The sequence below is a fragment of the Vicia villosa genome, linkage group LG5 (assembly GCF_029867415.1).
Source record: "Vicia villosa cultivar HV-30 ecotype Madison, WI linkage group LG5, Vvil1.0, whole genome shotgun sequence".
NCBI lineage: Eukaryota > Viridiplantae > Streptophyta > Magnoliopsida > Fabales > Fabaceae > Vicia > Vicia villosa.
Genome location: NC_081184.1, coordinates 132,550,603 through 132,569,605, shown reverse-complemented (window position 1 = coordinate 132,569,605; position 19,003 = coordinate 132,550,603). Strand labels below are relative to the sequence as shown.

Genomic DNA, 19,003 nt, shown 5'->3' with positions numbered 1-19,003 from the left:
TGACACAGCCAAAAATTTCAAAATTTCAAAAATCTCTCCATTAAGTTGTTAGCGCTTTTAATGTTTTTAAAATTAATTTAATGTTAGAGACGTTGGGACCACGTCGCTAATGTTTTTTGCTTCATTAATCATATGTTTTCCCTTCCTCATATTTTCTATAACGAAATAGTAATATGTTATATTATAAATGTTAATAAAATTTTAGATATGTTATTGTGTATATATATATATATATATATATATATATATATATATATATATATATATATATATATATATATATATATATATATATATATATATATATAACACTGGTGTTTCAATTTTTACATTTTTTTGTTTGACAATTTCTTGTGATCCTTAACATCACGAGTTATTCAAAAATATGAAGTTGGTGATGTGACTTGCGACGTGGAAAACATAACGCAACAGTTCCAACGGCTAATAACTTGATTACGTTCACTGAGTCAAGTCAGACATATGGCAGTGAATGTTCCCAATAAAGCGTAGCGACGTGAATATAAATGACACAGCCAAAAATTTCAAAATTTCAAAAATCCCTCCATTAAGTTGTTAGCGCTTTTAATGTTTTTAAAATTAATTTAATGTTAGAGACGTTGGGACCACGTCGCTAATGTTTTTTGAAAAAAAATATCTCTGACTCCACCCATTTTAACGTTATCATCAATATTTTATTTATAAAAGGTTTAGTGACGTGGGTTTCACGTCGCAACCACTAATTTATAGCCACGTCACAAATTCACGTGGCTGGGGAACTCTTTTCTGGTAGTGAAATGGTGTCAATTTTGTAATAAGAGTTTTTTTTCCTCTATAACTTCAACAAATGTAATTAAATTTTATATGATATAATTGTAATTTGTTTCACGTTGTGTGCAGTGTTCATTTGTTTCAGGTTGAAAGATGAGTTTCGATCTAGTGCAGATCTTATCTATGACTTTGGTGTCATTAACGCTACAGATCTGGAGGCATGGATATTTCAGACATTTCAATATAGTCATAGTTATTTTCGTAGGCATATGTAATTTGCCGTTTTATGCTATTAACATGAATGCTGTGAGTTTGTTTACAGATTCATCCTTTTTATTTTTGGCGATTTTTAATTTGTATTGCAACAATGTACTCTATCGATTGGAATGAATGAATATTTTATTTAGTAAAAAAAAATTGTAAAATAATTATGGCACCTTCATTAATCATATGTTTTCCCTTCCTCATATTTTCTATAACGAAATAGTAATATGTTATATTATAAATGTAAATAAAATTTTAGATATGTTATTATATATATATATATATATATATATATATATAACACTGGTGTTTCAATTTTTATATTTTTTTTGTTTGACAATTTCTTGTGATCCTTAACATCACGAGTTATTCAAAAATATGAAGTTGGTGATGTGACTTGTTTACATTCCTTAACTATAAATTATTAGGATAGATGTATTATGGTTCATTTATTAGCCTCAATAATGGGTATAAATTAAATTTATACTATCAATTGTAATGAATAAAAAGAAAAATAAGTGTAACACTGAATATGATACGTCTAGAATTATCATATCTATAATGTTAAACTTTGGTAGTGATTTATACGTATAATGCATGTCTGGTACATAATACTAAGATCAATAAAAGTCATAGTGGAACAAAATAAAACAAGGAAAAGTCTTCTACTCTTCAACTATCCATAAGTCCGCTCGGTTATCTGGTCATATAGAACTATTAGAGTACTACACAATCTTAGCTTTTACGAGACATAACTTAAGTCAAAAATCGAGGTATATCAACCTCATATCATGTGAGAATACCAACATACTCGCCCTAAAGGCTAATGTACGCCAACAAGAGACAAACAAATTATGAGAATGGCACCTACCAACTAGTGCTTCACATGTCAAGCCTAGCTTACGGGATCGATGACTTCCAACTGATCTTTCCACTAGGGCTGGTTTTATGGTGCGGCCTACCACTCTTGCTTGGAATCTTGCTCTCCTGGTTACGAGCTACACTTATGGGCCAAACATCCAATTGATATTTCCTCCACACATATTCTCAACACGTCTTCTCCAAACTAATATCATCGCATACTCTTCATTTAGGGTTGCGACCATATAGTGAAGTTCTCACTTTTTAAATTTATTGAATTTTTTTTTGCAGTAAAACTATTTCATTAAGAGGCCACCACAGGGCAAACAGAAACAGAATTACAATAAGGAGGCATTTCAAGCCAGGTTCTCGAACCGAAACGTTTACCCAAACCAACAATGTTATGAGCATCACAATTAAAAGACCTACTAATAAAAACAACATAGGCAAACTTGAAACTCGAAAGGAGAGATTGGCAATCACGAATCACATGGTCGATATCAGTCCGCATAGAAACCGCATTAATACAATTCACAACACAGTATATCAGATTGGACAAGGATCCTCTCCCTTTGAAATCAGATAACACTAGTACAAAAATGTTAATTTATACCCGTTTTTTATTAAATTTACACCCATTAATTTTAATAAAAATCGGGTGTATATCCACAGGGTGAGAAATGTCTAACGGATTTACACCCGTTTTATTTTAACAAAAATTGGGTGTAATTGAGCGTAATACGTTTTTAATTACACCCTATTTTAATAAAAATCGGGTGTAATTACGTTTTTAATTACACCCTATTTTAATAAAAATCGGGTGTAATTACGTTTTTAATTACACCCTATTTTAATAAAAATCGGGTGTAATTGGACGTAATTACGTTTTAATTACACCCTGTTTTAATTAAAATCGGGTGTAGATACGTTCTTAATTACACCCTATTTTAATAAAAATCGGGTGTAGATACGTTCTTAATTACACCCTATTTTAATAAAAATCGGGTGTAAATACGCCATTTATGAATGAACAATTATATTATATTTAAATCTATTTACACCCTATTTCATATACACCATTTAGTTATATTTCATTTTCAGTCATAATATTGCAAATACTATAAAATCATACACATAAAAATCATATTTTAACTAAGTCAAAATATTTTTAATATTAACCAAAAAGTATACAAAATCATGTGCATTCATAATATTTCAAGTACTATAAAATCATACACATAAAAATTATATTTTAACCAAGTCATAACACTTTCTTCATATATAATTTTACGCCATGCTTGACGGTTAGCTTCGGTGTTCTCTAGTCCAATTGAATCCAACCGCTTTCCACATGTAGCATTGGATTCATTCATGGAAAAAATACCACGCCCTAGAGAAGCAATTGCTTTCCCCAATTCAATCCGAAGGAAGACCTTCTACATTCGTGTACACCGACTTCATCTTCTCAAGCAAAGTCTACAAAATTATTCATTATATAGCAATTCAGAGCCACACAACAAACCTCTAATTTCTTAAAAACTACAAGGTTAAAAAATGTTTTACCGTTTTGCCAGCCTTGTCAATCCCTAAAATGAGTACATGAAGCTCTAACTTGTGGAACATGTACCGCCAAAGTCCATAAAATAATGAAAACATCCATTGTTGAGACTGTTATCACAAAAAGTGGCAAGAAGTTCTGCACTAGAGTTTCCAGCAACACCTTTGTTGCAAAAGACCTCAAAAGCCTCTTTAAGAGCCTATATGATCAAATCTTTCAGATTTACATGCACATCAATCAAACATAACTGTAAAAAAAAAACCATTCTCAAGACAAAACCTTATGGAAAAGGGTGTGATTCTGGAAACAAGAGTTCACATATGCCAGGTACTTGTCATGCAACTCAATCACCTGGTCCTGCGTACTAACAATATCCTTTATATCTGCCTGTAGACATTATCAATTAAACATTTGAAGGAAAACATGAGAACATAGCCTGAACATCCTTGACAAGTCTTCACACTAAACATTTGAAGGAAATAGCCTGAACATCCTTGACAAGTCTTCACACTAAACATTTGAAGGAAAACATGAGAACATCCCATTCACGGTTAAAATTTATCTTATACAAGACAACTAACAAGTAAAAAGAATTCCATGCATACAATCAAAAGCATACAGAAAGGGCACATAAAGTTTATCCTTTTGTGGATCGTAGTTCTTGAGGCCAATTTGAAGCTCAATAGTTTTACAACTCTTCTATCCATATGCTCAAACCACATAAGACAATAAACTGATACCTTTTCTACACTAAAATTTACCCCAATTTTATCTCTAGCGATTTCATTTCTAATACTATCGAGTCTTTTGTAATCACTTATCCACGGAGTTGCCAATTATGGATCGCAGGAAATTACGGTTTGTTTAAATTTCACTACCCTACACAGCTATAGCACCGCTACATTTTGACAACACTTTGTACTAAATAGTGTATCACAGAACAATACCAATTTGCTAAATTTTTGCTGCACTAGAGCGCCACTAATCTGTAGTTTCTATTTGACAACAATGTTCATCAAAATTCTTATCTCTGTACTGATCTTACTCTTTCTATACAATATCAATTGCTTAACTTTCAGTCCAATACAATATTGAAGATATAGATACTGCAGTTACGATTCCAGTCTAGTTTGAGAGTGATCTTTTTTCCTATCACAGTTATGATTCATGTGCTTCCAATGTTTGCCTCAATATCAACACTCAGTGAAACATCTTACAAATATCAAAACACTTTCTATAATAGTAAAAGGTTGTGTCTCCATTCTTTATCCTATGAGCTTAACACACGAAGGCGGCAAACAATGCTTTCTCTTTCAAACAAAGGTTCAAAAATACACGAGAGCAAAAAAATCACAAAAACCATTACCAACAACTACCTTGCAGCTACAATTAACAAAAACCTAGTGATCAACAAAGTAACTTCATTTCTCCATTTAATCAATCTCTTTATCACACTTATAAACAAAAACAACCTTAGAAAATGCAGTTATCGCGGTGCAGTGAGAAAAAAATGTCATCCCTATGATGAAGGGACTAAGATTCACATCACAAATAAGAATCAGATTTCAAAACACGCGTAAATAAGTAAAAAACAATAAACTAATTACAAGAAGTGAAGATCAATCAGTGGCTATCTTTTAAGCATACTTACTTCCTTTTAAGCCAAGCAATTTAAGCATCCCCATTGAAAGAATGGTAACAATCCTTCCAACGGGATACAATACCAGAGAAAGCCATGCCACTGGCCTGACCTAGAGCATTAGAATTAATATTTGTCACTAAACAATGTTGAGGTAGAAATGTCATGATGTGCAAAATAAACAAAAATACTTAATTAGCACAATTCTATTTCCACAATAAACTTAGAACTTACCACAAACCGAGCCACCTCTGTGGCATTATGAACCGCAATGCTTTTTGGAGTGATTTCAGTGAGAAGCAAAATGGCAACCTTGTTCAAATACAGAGAGGAGAGAAATCATATTTCATGAAAAACAATTTGGAAACAATTCTATGACATGCATACCAACTTGTAACCATATATTACACTTACGAGAGGTGAGAAGAAACATAAACTTATTCACCCACTATGTATCAATGCTCAACTTTTTCCTAAGATATACCCTGAAAAACCAAACTAAAATGTTGGATTGCGGAGGCAATAACTGAGTTTTCTCGTGAAAAAAACTCTCCAATTAAATAATAAAAAAATAATTAGGTGGTTCCAAGTTTGCATCATCTATTTTAAACTAGTTAATCAGTTTCTCAATTAAAAGTATCTATCATAACAAAGCTTAAGTTATCATCTAAAGTCATACTCTGAACCTAAGGGTGAACCGCATAGCTGGCAGCCAGTGCATAAGAGATCTTCCACCAAGTTATTATTCTCAGCTTTGCAAACTCTCCTGCTAAGGAAAATCTTCTCATTCACAGTATCACCTGAAGTCTTGGCGCTACGTAATGGAACAATTTCACAAACCGATGCAAGGACGATAGTCTTACATGATGTTGTTAGCTGAGAGACTTCCTTAATTGAACATCAGTCCTTAGGTTCTCGCTCTTCAAGAACTGTCCAGTTTCTAGGCAGATACTCTAATTTCTCTGTACATTACATGGATGCATTAGTATATCTAAAACACACCGTACATGAAAAGGCATATTGATCAGAGTAGTGTTTGAAAGCGAAGGAAATCAGCTTATTGATGAAAAATTAAAAACCGATCAACCAGATAGATATGAAATGGATGTTAACATTCTACGTTAAAATAAAAGGATTTGCTAGCTTACACAATTAGGAACACCAAAGGTGTCTAACATTTCAAAACAATAAGTGTACACAAAGAACACAACCTCACTCTAAGACATGATTTATAAGTATATAGATTTGAAACTTGTACTTACTTTATCTCTTCTAAATATACCTATGTTATCATGTGAATCTTCAAACAACAGAGAATCTAACTTTCTCTAAACTGTATAATAATGTGTGTCACAAATTCATACCTGCCTTTCAAAACTAAACGAACGATGCTTGAGTAAACCCCTTCTAAGTCTACACTTTCAAAATCAACAAAATCAATAAAATGAACCTGAAATATAGCACAACAAAATCAACCTGAAATCAACAAAATCAACCTTAAATATAGCACAACAAAATCAACCTGAAATCAACAAAATCAACCTGAAATATAGCACGACAAAATCAACCTGAAATCAACAAAATCAACCTGAAATATAGCACAACAAAATCAACTATCCATTCTGAGTCTACACTTTCAAACTCAACAATCCATTCTGAGTCTACACTTTCAAAATCAACAAAATCAACCTGAAATATATCACAACAAAATCAACAAAATATAAAACCCTAATTCTTCCTTACTAATGTCCTCTCAGTTTCAAAAAAATGAGAGTCAGAGAGCAGTGCGATGTTGGAGAAGAAGAGAGCTTCGTTTCTCTACCAATGTCGTCACAGGAAGTTGAGTACAAGCATTAGCTTCGTGAAAGGAACTGAGAGTTTCGTTGTCGTCACCATTGCTGAGTTTCGTTGGGTTTCGTTGATTGTTCAGGGAGTGGATTGAAAAATGGGTTTTGTTGATTGTTCAGAGAGTGAATTGAAAAATGGGTTTCGTTGATTGCTTTCAAAGAGTGGATTGAAAAATGGGTTTCGTTGATTGCTTTCAAAGAGTGGATTGAAAAATGGGTTTCGCTGAGTTCCGTGAAATGCATGCATAATGGGTTTCGTTGGGTTTGGTTAATATTTTGTTCAGAGAGAAAAATGGTTGATTTGAAAAATGTTTTATTCATTAATATTCACTTAATTAGTTAATAATATTTTGAGTTATAAAAATAAATATTAAATATTTTTTTAAGTCAATTTAAATTTACTCCCGATTTTTAATTTAACGGGAGTAATAGAGATTTAAATATAATAATATTTCTAATTTACACCCGTTTTTAAAAAATAGGGTGTATATTTTCACATCATCAATCATAAACTAATACTTTATTTACAAAAGTGCCACCGTGTTTCTTATTTACACCCGTTTTTATTATATCGGGTGTAAATTTTAAAATTATATTGTTCATTTTGCACTAGTGTAATTAATTATTCAATGAATCAAAAAGAAAATTTCTCTTATAATTTATGACACGGGAAGTACAATTAATTAGCCTCTTTTTTTAAAATGATGGTTGGCCGCTCCGCCACTCGTAACAATTCTTATGAAACTGGATGCATATCAAAACAAACATTTGAATAACGAATGTGATTTTCAAACGCACCAATATTTGAAATGCTCATTAGAGATGAGTTAAAGTGAGTTAGCTTTTAGTACTTCATATACTAGCAATTAAAGTGAGCAAGGTAGATTTCATCTTGATAAAACACATGGTTCTTTTTTATTCTTTCTATTCTAATTAATTGCAGTTATAAAAAAGAGAAGTAACAAAAAAATTATTAAAAAAAAAGTAATTCAATAATAATATAAATATAAATATATTTTTTCGCAACATATAGCATAGCTATTTGCAATAGCAGTAGTGCAAACTTTCTCCTATTCGTTACAGAATGAAAAGCATTCATATTTCTCAAGCATGGAATTCATGTGAAAACATACACTTAGCATGCCATTCAAATTCTAACAAACTGCTGTTGTTGCGGCAATTAAATTGTAACAAGTTATCAAAATTTTAACAAACTTCCTCTTGTTGCGGCAATTAAATTGTAACAAACTTGTATACCTATTACTACGCAATGGCATGTTGAAAAAGCTAGCAGTGTTACGTTGCGGTTACTATCTTCTAATATTTATTATCGTGATCTTGAAAATATTAGAGCACTATTCTAATCTAATTTAAACTATTTAATCAAGAGAAATGCTAATCAAACATAGGCATGATGACACCGTTAGGAAAGCTAATTTTCACTATGTAAATTATAATTTTAATAATTAAAAAGAGTTGAACCAAGGATCTCCGGGTAAATGAGCACTATGCTCTACCACTATATCAATGTATAGTAACATTGAAACTAAGCCGCAAAAATTATACATTATCATCACGGATGTTATAGATGTATCATCAAATTCAAAATATTATAGTACCGTTAAATTCCAAAACAATGTATCAACAAATTAAATTTCAAAATCTAAAATATCTAGTATCACTAAAAAAAAAACAACAAAACAAATAAAATGCCCTAAAATTACAAAGAACGATGTACCAACAATTACAACTTAAAAACAAAACATATGATGATGCCATCAAATCCAAAAGATAAACTAAATAAAGTAGAAGGAAATGTCATGTTGATCGACATTGTGTAAGTTCAAGAGTAGACATGAATCTTGATGGTACTATAATATTTTGATGGTAATGTAGAATTTTTGTTGCCTTATTTCAATGTGATGGTACTATAATGTATGATTGAACGCAGAGACTAACATGACCCAATTAAATTTTGTAAGATATCAAAATGTTAGGCTCAATTAAATTTTGAACATATTGTAATATGGTGGGAGAACTGACTTTTTAGGAATTTTGCAGATAGCAAGAGTCGCCACCGGCTTTTATTTTATCCAATTTAGAAAGGCTAAAAGAACAGAAAAAGACCTTTTAAAAAGACTTGAGTTCGGGGGTAGGTTATACAAAGGGAATGTATGAGCACCCTTTGTATCCACGGTAGGTTATCCATGGGCTCTTAATTGCTTAGCTCGCTTTTGTTTTCAAAATGTTTGAAGTGTAGTGTGTGAATAGGAAAAAGATTTGTTAAGGACTTTAGCTTGTAAATAAGCGTAGTCTTTTTTAAAGTTCTTTGTAAAGAGGTGTGGAAAGTAATTTTGAAATTGAAGTTTTGAATAGAGCAAGCAATTAAGAGCACCTACCCTAAGTTTAATTTTTTCTGTTCTTTAAGACTTTTGTTTGAAAGGGCTATCCATACCATAAAGAGGGCAGGTAATCCTTTCATTGGATTTGAAAAGGGTCATCGAGAATTATCGTTCGCCATAAGACCGTCCCTACCATAAAGAGGGCAGGTAGTCTTTAGGAAAGGATATAATAGTCATTTTAGGCAACCAGCGAGGATACCTTAGCATTCGAAGGGACAATCATCATTTAACCGAGGCAATATCGAAGGACAAGATCATTTTTGTTTAGGCAACTTCGAAGGGACTTATGATCTTTTGATGATGATTATGAACTGAGGGCAACATTTGCTAAGGCATCCTCATATTCGAGGGACTTGACTATTTTGATCAAAAGGCAACATAAGAAGGATTACCATAAAGGTGTGTGTGTGTGACAATCAGGTGATTCAATTTAATTATTTATCTTGTAAGGATAGTGATTCTAAATTCAATTCATGGTTTATCATTCACTAGGGTCACTAACCACGCAGTATAATGAAAGCAAGAATTAAAATTTCCTACGCTATTACAAGGCTTCGGGTGGTGGATTACATATCCAGAAACCCGTGAATGCAAAAAAGAAAAGACAGAAATTTAAAAGGAGAAAAATAAAACCCTAAACTATTACATGGCTTTGGGGCAGTTACAATAAAATCGATCAAAAATTAAAATTGTAAACCTTGCAGCATATGAATAATTTAGGCAAACGATAGGAAATCAACAAGGCAAAGGCAAACCCCGAGTGGGGAAAACTTAACCATAGTTAAAAGAAAATCAGGTTTAAAAAACCTAGACTAGGGTTAGTGTTAAACCTAATTATTTCAATCAAAGCCCTTAAATAATTATTGGTTGGGAACCTAATTAATTAAAAACCCTAATCTCGATTAAATCAAAAGTTAACCCTAACTATTTAACCTAATTTACCTACTTAATTAAACTAATTATCCTAATTAACTAAATTATTCTAAATCAAATTATTTTAATTTTATCCTAAAAATAATTATTAAATTAATTAAATTAATTATTATAATTACTCTTAAAAAAATAAATAAAAGAAAACTAACCTAATAAAATTATAATCCTAATTAAAAACTAATTAAATTTATTAACTATTAACTAAATTAATCCAAAAAACAAAATTAATTTTATAAAAAAAATCATACAAACATCATACATTCAATCATACACCACAAAACATCATTTAAACTCATTATTAACCAAATAGTTCACACAATTTTTATCAATTCAATCCAAATTATAACACCCTAACCTAACAATCCCAATGTCTAATTGAACTAAACCATACATCAATCTACCTATCCCTTAAGACCACATAAGAGATACTAAAAGGAAGAGTCCCCCCTTACCTCGATTCACGGTTGGATCCTATTTCTCTCTGCGTTCTCTCTACGTATTCCTCCATGTTCTTCGTGCCCTAGCTCTCTCCTTCTGCCTCTTCTCAAAACTTTGATCCTACAGAATGAATCCCTCTTTTCTCTTTTTACCCCTAGGACCCCTAATATGGTCTTCCCATATTGCCCTCACTTACTCTTCACAAATGACCACTCTTACCCTTAATATCTCTAACACTGATATTATTTTATTTTACTAATTAAAATAATTCCACTTATTATTCTAATTATTCTAAAATACGCCAAAATTCATCGATACACATAAGCCTCATGCAAACCACCACGACATCAGATGAATCACCAAGACATCATATAAGTCATCATAATCTCAAACATCACAGATCATCAAAAACCATAATAAGGACTCAACATATCATCACATTTTCAATACTTCACAATGACTAATAGATTTACGCTAAAATAATTAAATAAATAATTAGTCTAGAATTTGGGGTGTTACAACTCTCCCCCACTTAGAATATTTTCGTCCTCTAAAATTTATCCGATTCAACTACTCCAACTACTTATTCCATCCGACTAATCAACTATCATCTCCGAAAGGCAACCCCATGTATGATACAACAATTCATAACATCAATGGCGAAAACAACACGAATGCTACTCAAGTAACACATTTTACAACTTAACATCACAACATAAAGAGTAACCAACTTAGGAATTCTTCGGTTTAAGATCTAGAACACAACAACATAAGAACACACAACTTAAACACGACATTAACGCAACAGCCTACCAACATCATTTTTACTCATGTGTGAACAACTGCACTACACCACGCATTCGCTGTGCACTCTGATTACTTGTAAAGTATCAACTCTGCCAAGTTTACTCCAACTTTCAATCACCAAAACCGACATAATAAAGATTTTCGACTTAACTCTTTGAAAGTTCTGTTCCAACAAGTATTCTATGCTCTCGCAGTTACCGAATACTTCAAACTTAGATCCATAAGACAACACGTCGGGACATTCAACATAAACATACATATTCGTGTTCATTCATCAATGCACGAATACAAAGATAATAAATGCAAATCATAGAGACCGACTCACGACTCTATGCAAATGCAATGCGGTACCAACTCAATCATCTCAAGTTCTCTCAGGAACTTATTGGAACCATCGTTCGTTACTTAATGTAACTCACCGTCAAGCATACGATGTTCACCCATTGCTTACACTCCACACGGGCACACAATGTTTATGGATTGCTCACACCTCACATAGGCACACAATCCGATTGCTCACACCCCACATGGGCACACGATGTTACGACAGATTCTCATTAGAATCACACAACACAAGAATGTACATCATGACGCTTCACATGCAAATGACTCAAGACACTCTTGAAATGCATACATATTCACAATATATATTCATGCATTCATCTCATACTATCACATACAATTCACATACATTCACATCAATTACGCCAAACTGCAACGAACTTATTCACAATTAACATGCATTTACCTTTAATTTATACAATGCATTTATTCGCCAAAAGGCCACAATTCACAATGGATTCCACAATCTAGGATTCACTCCATAAGGCTACCCACAACACATCGTATAACAACACACATAATTCTTTAAAAATAACCATTGACAAGTCAATTAATACACAAGCGCTAGGCTTGACTTCAACCATTTCAACGTACATACTATACTAGTTGTCAAGACACATCTATACACCAATTATGATTCCGTCTACTATCAACAATAGATTAAGGGTGACCAGTTCCTCAATTTGCCAATAGACAGCCGGTAACCATAACAGTGGCATAGATAATCATTACCCAACGACAATAGCGTACTTCAACTTGTGCCCAAGTCCGTAAGCATAATGTTCCGCCAATTCTCTAAGACCTACCAAAGTCTTCTTAGTTTCCTCAATTTCAACCTCGCCAATGATACAAAACATTCCAAATCCAATACACATTCTTATACACACTCGTAGCACCACACAATTATCAATTAAACATTTTTCTAACATTGGGAATTTCTACTACATCAAGTACAATCCGATTTCAGTTTGCTCCAATTGCAAAAATCAGAATTTGAGATTGATGAACATAAGTTCCATCTCTCTCGCTTGCTTCCAAGATCTACCAACATCCTTTCTTTTCATCCAACTACGAAAATCACCCGACTATAATCCAACAATACTCAAGACATACCATCTACAGAATTAATCCATCTACTATCATTTCCAGTGGAATAATTCCTCATTCTCAATCAATTCACCGTCCATAATCTACGCACCTCTCAAACTTGACTAATACGAATTCATGAGTCCATAATCTCGTCGGTTAGCAACAACATCGCTTCAATAACGTTTGCACTCTTACCATTAACATCACCTTGAACCAACTTCTACATACTAACAACACGTCAGAGAGACAAACCTTTCAATTATTTCTTCCATTCGTTCAACTCTGACACTAACAACCCGTGCAGTACCAACAAACAAGTCTAGTTCTAAGAACAAGTGTAACCGCAACTTCACCTTTTTCCAATATTATCCTGTCTTAATTAAATATGTTACAGCTGCTGCAACCATTTTTATAACAAAGTTCATCTCCTTAGCTTTCCAACGCTTCAAAGGAACGCAAATTGGATGTCCAGAACTCCAGTTATGAATTTTCGAAGTTTCATAACGATTCAACAATTTTCCTGCGTTTTGCTTACGGAAATTACGCTCCAAAACTCATCCTCTCCAAATCAATCACATTCTTAACATCCCCTTATCATATCTCTTCGCTTCCAAACTTCTTATAACTTGAACAATACATTTCATCGCCGAAGTTCGATTTCTGAAACATCACGACAGCAACCCTCTTTGCAAACTTGCAACTGAATCTCTTTCGAGAAGCAAGGCTTCTCCCCCACTTCGCTCAAACCAACTCCTACAACAAAATAAACAAGTACCGACAGTGATTCACTCACATGTCGCGTACCAAGGGATAATACGCCGACAGTATTCAATTGTCGCGCAACTCAACTGACTCGACACTTGGCCGGACAGACCGACCTGCTCTGATACCACTATTGTAACACCCTTCTAAACCCCGCGACAATTTAAATCAATATATCATAGTAAAAACGTAAACACAAGGGTGCCACAATTATTTAAAACAAATAAACCAATTATGGTCAAAAGTCATGCTTCATTAGGAAACGATTTACCAAAACATAATCATCTTTATCACAGCGGAATAAGAAAACATCGTCAATACAACCAAATGGAAATACAACCCATCACCAAATAAAATAGAGTAATCTCCTAAAACTCTAAAACTATCGTTCCCCATTGTTACAAGATCAGAGCATGATCGACACGACCCAACATAAACGGATAAACTCTACGAGTCATCCTCACCAAGCACTAACGCCGCTACTCCTCAATCTGAAAAATGACAACATGTAAGGGTGAGTCTCATTCTCAATTTGTAAATATTATGCAATTCATAAGCAACAAGCATCATAATATACCGTTCACCCAATTATACACATTCAGATTCACATCTATTATTCATCAATTCACACAATAATAGATTACAACACTTAACACAAAAATCCATACAATCATGAAATGACAAAATGCATATGACACAACTGACACTATGCATGTGGTACCAATAAACCGTGGAATCAATCCACCTAACCGATCTATGCCTCATCGAGATACGGCCCACCGACACAATTTCCGCACAATGGGAAATATGTCCACCAACGATCCAAACATCACCGGGATCCATCATCAAATGCATATGAATGAATGAAATGTAACACCCCTTACTAACCCCGCGGCAATTTTAAAACAATTATTCAGAGTACATGAAATAAGGGTGCCACAATTCATAATAAATAAACATCATTCAGTCATGTCATGCATTCACCGAGGTAATCATCATAAATTAAAACGTTTCATGTTAACACAGCGGAAATTTATAAAAAACGGACTAAGTTTAACATCTTTAAAACTTATCCTTCAAAACATCAAAATATTAACTAGAGTCATAATCATAAACTCTAAACAATCGCGTCCCCAGTGTTACAACTATCAGAGCATGACACCTGACGCTACTAAAACACTGACTCATGAGCTAATCCTCACCGAGTCGAACAGCCGCTATCCTCAATCTGAAAATGACAACATGTAAGGGTGAGTCTCATCATAATTAACAAATGTTATGGGGTTATAAAGTAATAACACATCACAGTTGTATCATTCACCCAATTGTTTCATAAACAGACAATCAAACAAGTCAAATAACAATCAACACTTCATCAACATTTACAACACTGGAATACCTCCAATCATGTTATAAATTATGCATATGTATGAACTGACTCCATGCATGTGGTACCAACATCATCATATGGGAATAACCCATGACCGATCCAACATCATCCAAGATACGGCCCTGCCAGCACAGATTCCACACAATGGGAATCATGCCCTTCACTGATCCAACACACCCTTATGGATACAGTATCGTCAATGAACATGAATGAATGCAACATATACAACATACTTATACCATCATCATCATCATCATCATCAACATCATCATCATTATGCAAGTATGTTCATATATATTCACATCATTCAATCACAATTCTATCATCATCATATAGAAAACATACACGTATTTGCACCAATCATCATACTCAATAAGAATAGCATACATGTATTTTCATCATTCTAAAACCAATCAATCATCATCATATAGATTATTCTATAAGGTTCGTTTAGCTCGAAACGGCGCATCAAACGGACCAACAGTTAAAAAGTTATGCATCTTTGAACTTTTAAAAATATCTCAAAACACCAACAGCACGCGGCGCCATCATCAGTTCGCGGCGCGAACTGAGCGTTCCAAGAATTCCTTGGCTCTCTGCCAAGCTGTTCGCGGCGCAAACATCTGCACGCGGCGCGAAACAAGAAAAAGTTACGCCTTCGCGGCGCGAACACGGGTACGCGGCGCGACCTGTGCGTATCACAAATTCCTGGCATTCTGCCCACCTGTTCGCGGCGCCAACCCTATGCACGCGGCGCGAACCGGCGATTTCAGAAACCCCAACCTGCAGAAAACAGCATTCCATACATTCCAAACTCATCCAATTCATACCAGTACGAACCTAGGGAAATAGAATGCACAAACAACACGAAAAACACCTCATAATACATCAATTACACATCGATTGAGATCATAACAACATAGATATCATGGATTCAATTATAGAATCAAACATCACACAATTGGACTCAATCCCTAAACCTATCATATGACTCAATCGACCCAAATTCTACATCTATTCAGTATTATCAACCCCTAACCCGATAATAGATGATAATTAGACAAGTCCCCCCTTACCTTAGCCAAATTCTTGAATGGGTCTTCTTCCTCTTTGGTCCTCTTTCACGTTCTTCAGCTCCTCCTCTCACAACTTCCTGTTTTTCACGTTCTAACCCTTTCTCCTCTGGTTTTTCCTTATTTTATGAAAACATAAAATGAGAAATGGGCTCCCTCACACATATTACTGATTCCTCCATAAGACCCAACAACCTAACATTTTATTTTTCTTTCCACATAACTCCAATAAAATGCTAATTCAAATTAATTAATTTAAAATTAAATTAAACTAATTAAATTAGAAATTTTGGGATGTTACAACTCTCCCCCACTAAAAGAGTTTTCGTCCTCGAAAACATACCTCAAGCAAAGAGTTCCAGATATGAGTCTTTCATCTGGCTTTCCAACTCCCAAGCTACTCTGACCAAAGCTATTTCCTTGCCACGCAACTGTTTCAGCTTCCGGTCTTCAATCCTCACAGGTAAAGTTTCAACGGTCAAGTTATCTTTCACCTGTACATCATCTACCTGAATCACATGAGATGGATCCGCAACGTACTTCCTCAACTGCGATACATGAAATACGTCATGCAAGTTTGCAAGCATCGGCGGCAAAGCAATACGATAAGCTACTTCTCCCACTTTTTCGGAAACTTGGAATGGTCCAATAAAACGCGGAGTCAACTTCTTCGACTTCAATGCCCGACCAATTCCTTTCATAGGAGTAACTCTCATAAACACATGGTCTCCCTCTTGAAACTCAAGTGTTTTCCTCCTCTTGTCATGATAACTCTTCTGACGACTCTGAGACGTTTTCATCTTCTCTTGAATCATCTTAATCTTCTCCGTAGTTTGTTGTACAATTTCTGGTCCAATTACAGCACTCTCACCGGATTCGTACCAACATAAAGGCGTCCTACACCTCCGACCATACAAAGCCTCAAACGGAGCCATACCGATACTCGAATGAAAACTGTTGTTGTAGGTAAACTCAATCAAAGGCAGATAACTATCCCAAGTACCTCCTTTTTCTAGCACACAAGCACGTAACAAATCTTCTAACGACTGAATCATCCTCTCGGTCTGTCCATCTGTCTGCGGATGATAAGCAGAACTCAATCTCAGCTTAGTACCCAAAGCCTTCTGCAAACCTTCCCAGAACTTCGACGTAAATCTCGGATCTCTGTCTGACACGATACTCGAAGGAATACCATGTAGACTAACTATCTTCTCAATATACAATTGAGCCAGCTTTTCCATCGGATAATCCATCCTCACTGGTATGAAATGTGCAGACTTCGTCAACCTGTCCACCACAACCCAGATAGCTTCACAATTCTTAACAGTTCTCGGCAAACCCGAAACAAAATCCATCGATATGCTATCCTATTTCCACTCAGGAATAAACATCGGTTGCATAAATCCAGATGGCTTCTGATGTTCAACCTTTGACTTCTGACACGTCAAACAAGAGAATACAAATTCAGCAATTTCCTTCTTCATTCCAGGCCACCAAAACAGCTTTTTCAAGTCATGATACATCTTGGTAGCACCAGGATGAATACTTAATCCACTACGGTGTCCTTCTGCTAAAATATTTCTTCGGAGTTCAGCAACATCAGGAACACAAACTCTGTCTCCAAACCTCAGTATACCATTCTCGTCAACTCTGAATTCACTGCCCTTGCCTTGGTTAATCAAAGTCAACTTGTCGACTAATTCGACATCATCCTTCTGACCCTCTCTGATCTCTTCAAGAATACCACTGGTCAGCTTCAGCATTCCCAACTTAACACTAGTAGGAGTACCTTCACATACCAAACTCAAGTCTCTGAATTGTTCAATTAAGTCCAATTCTCTAATCATTAGCATAGACATATGCAAGGTCTTCCTACTCAATGCATCAGCAACAACGTTTGCTCTACCCGGATGGTAATTCAAACCAAAATCATAATCTTTCAAAAATTCTAACCACCTTCTCTGCCTCATATTCAACTCTTTCTGATCAAAGAGATATTTCAGACTCTTGTGGTCACTGAACACCTCGAACCTCGAACCGTACAAATAATGTCGCCACAATTTCAAGACAAAAACTACAGCTGCCAGCTCTAAATCATGAGTCGGATAATTCCTTTCATGCACTTTGAGTTGTCTCGAAGCATATGCGACTACTTGTTGGTTCTGCATCAGTACACCACCTAAACCCATCAACGAAGCATCACAATAAACCACAAATGATTCTGTCAGATTCGGAAAAATCAAAATAGGAGCATTAGTCAACCTCTTCTTCAGCTCTTGGAATCCTTCCTCGCATTTTACATCCCAAATAAAAGCCTGACCCTTTCTGGTTAAATTAGTTAACGGCAATGCTAACTTTGAAAATCCTTCAATGAACTTCCTGTAATAACCCGCAAGACCAAGAAAACTACGAATCTCTGACACTGACTTCGGCGCTTCCCACTGAGATATAGCCTCTATCTTCGTAGGATCGACAGCAATACCACTCTTAGAAATTACATGTCCAAGAAAACTGACCTCTTCTAACCAAAATTCACACTTCGACAGTTTGGCAAAAAGTTGCTTCTCTTTTAACAACGCCAACACAATTCTGAGATGTTCTGCATGTTCTTCCTCACTCTTAGAATATATTAGGATATCATCTATAAACACCACTACGAACTTATCGAGATAAGGATGAAATATCATATTCATGTACTCCATAAATACACCAGGTGCGTTAGTAACTCCAAACGGCATTACCGAATACTCATAATGTCCATACCTTGTTCTGAAAGCGGTCTTCTGAATATCATCGTCTTTCACACGAATCTGGTGATACCTAGACCTCA

The 19,003-nt window shown here is 34.7% G+C and overlaps 2 long non-coding RNA genes across 4 annotated transcripts; both read right to left on the bottom strand.

Annotated features, from left to right (window-relative positions):
- Positions 1-3,099: 3,099 nt before the first annotated feature.
- Positions 3,100-3,876, bottom strand: LOC131607397 (uncharacterized). Its single transcript, XR_009285284.1, has 3 exons — positions 3,731-3,876; positions 3,457-3,650; positions 3,100-3,369 (listed from the first exon to the last, which is right to left on the bottom strand). It is a non-coding gene; the product is annotated as an uncharacterized LOC131607397 (long non-coding RNA).
- Positions 3,877-4,163: 287 nt separating this feature from the next.
- On the bottom strand, positions 4,164-6,052 carry LOC131607396 (uncharacterized). Of its 3 annotated transcripts, XR_009285282.1 has the most exons (5): positions 5,954-6,052; positions 5,770-5,856; positions 5,505-5,575; positions 5,325-5,402; positions 4,164-5,202 (listed from the first exon to the last, which is right to left on the bottom strand). It is a non-coding gene; the product is annotated as an uncharacterized LOC131607396 (long non-coding RNA). The 3 variants fall into 3 exon arrangements; XR_009285281.1 differs by having other exon boundaries at positions 5,770-6,046; XR_009285280.1 differs by lacking the exons at positions 5,770-5,856; positions 5,954-6,052 and having other exon boundaries at positions 5,505-5,696.
- Between the last annotated feature and the right edge of the window lie 12,951 nt (positions 6,053-19,003).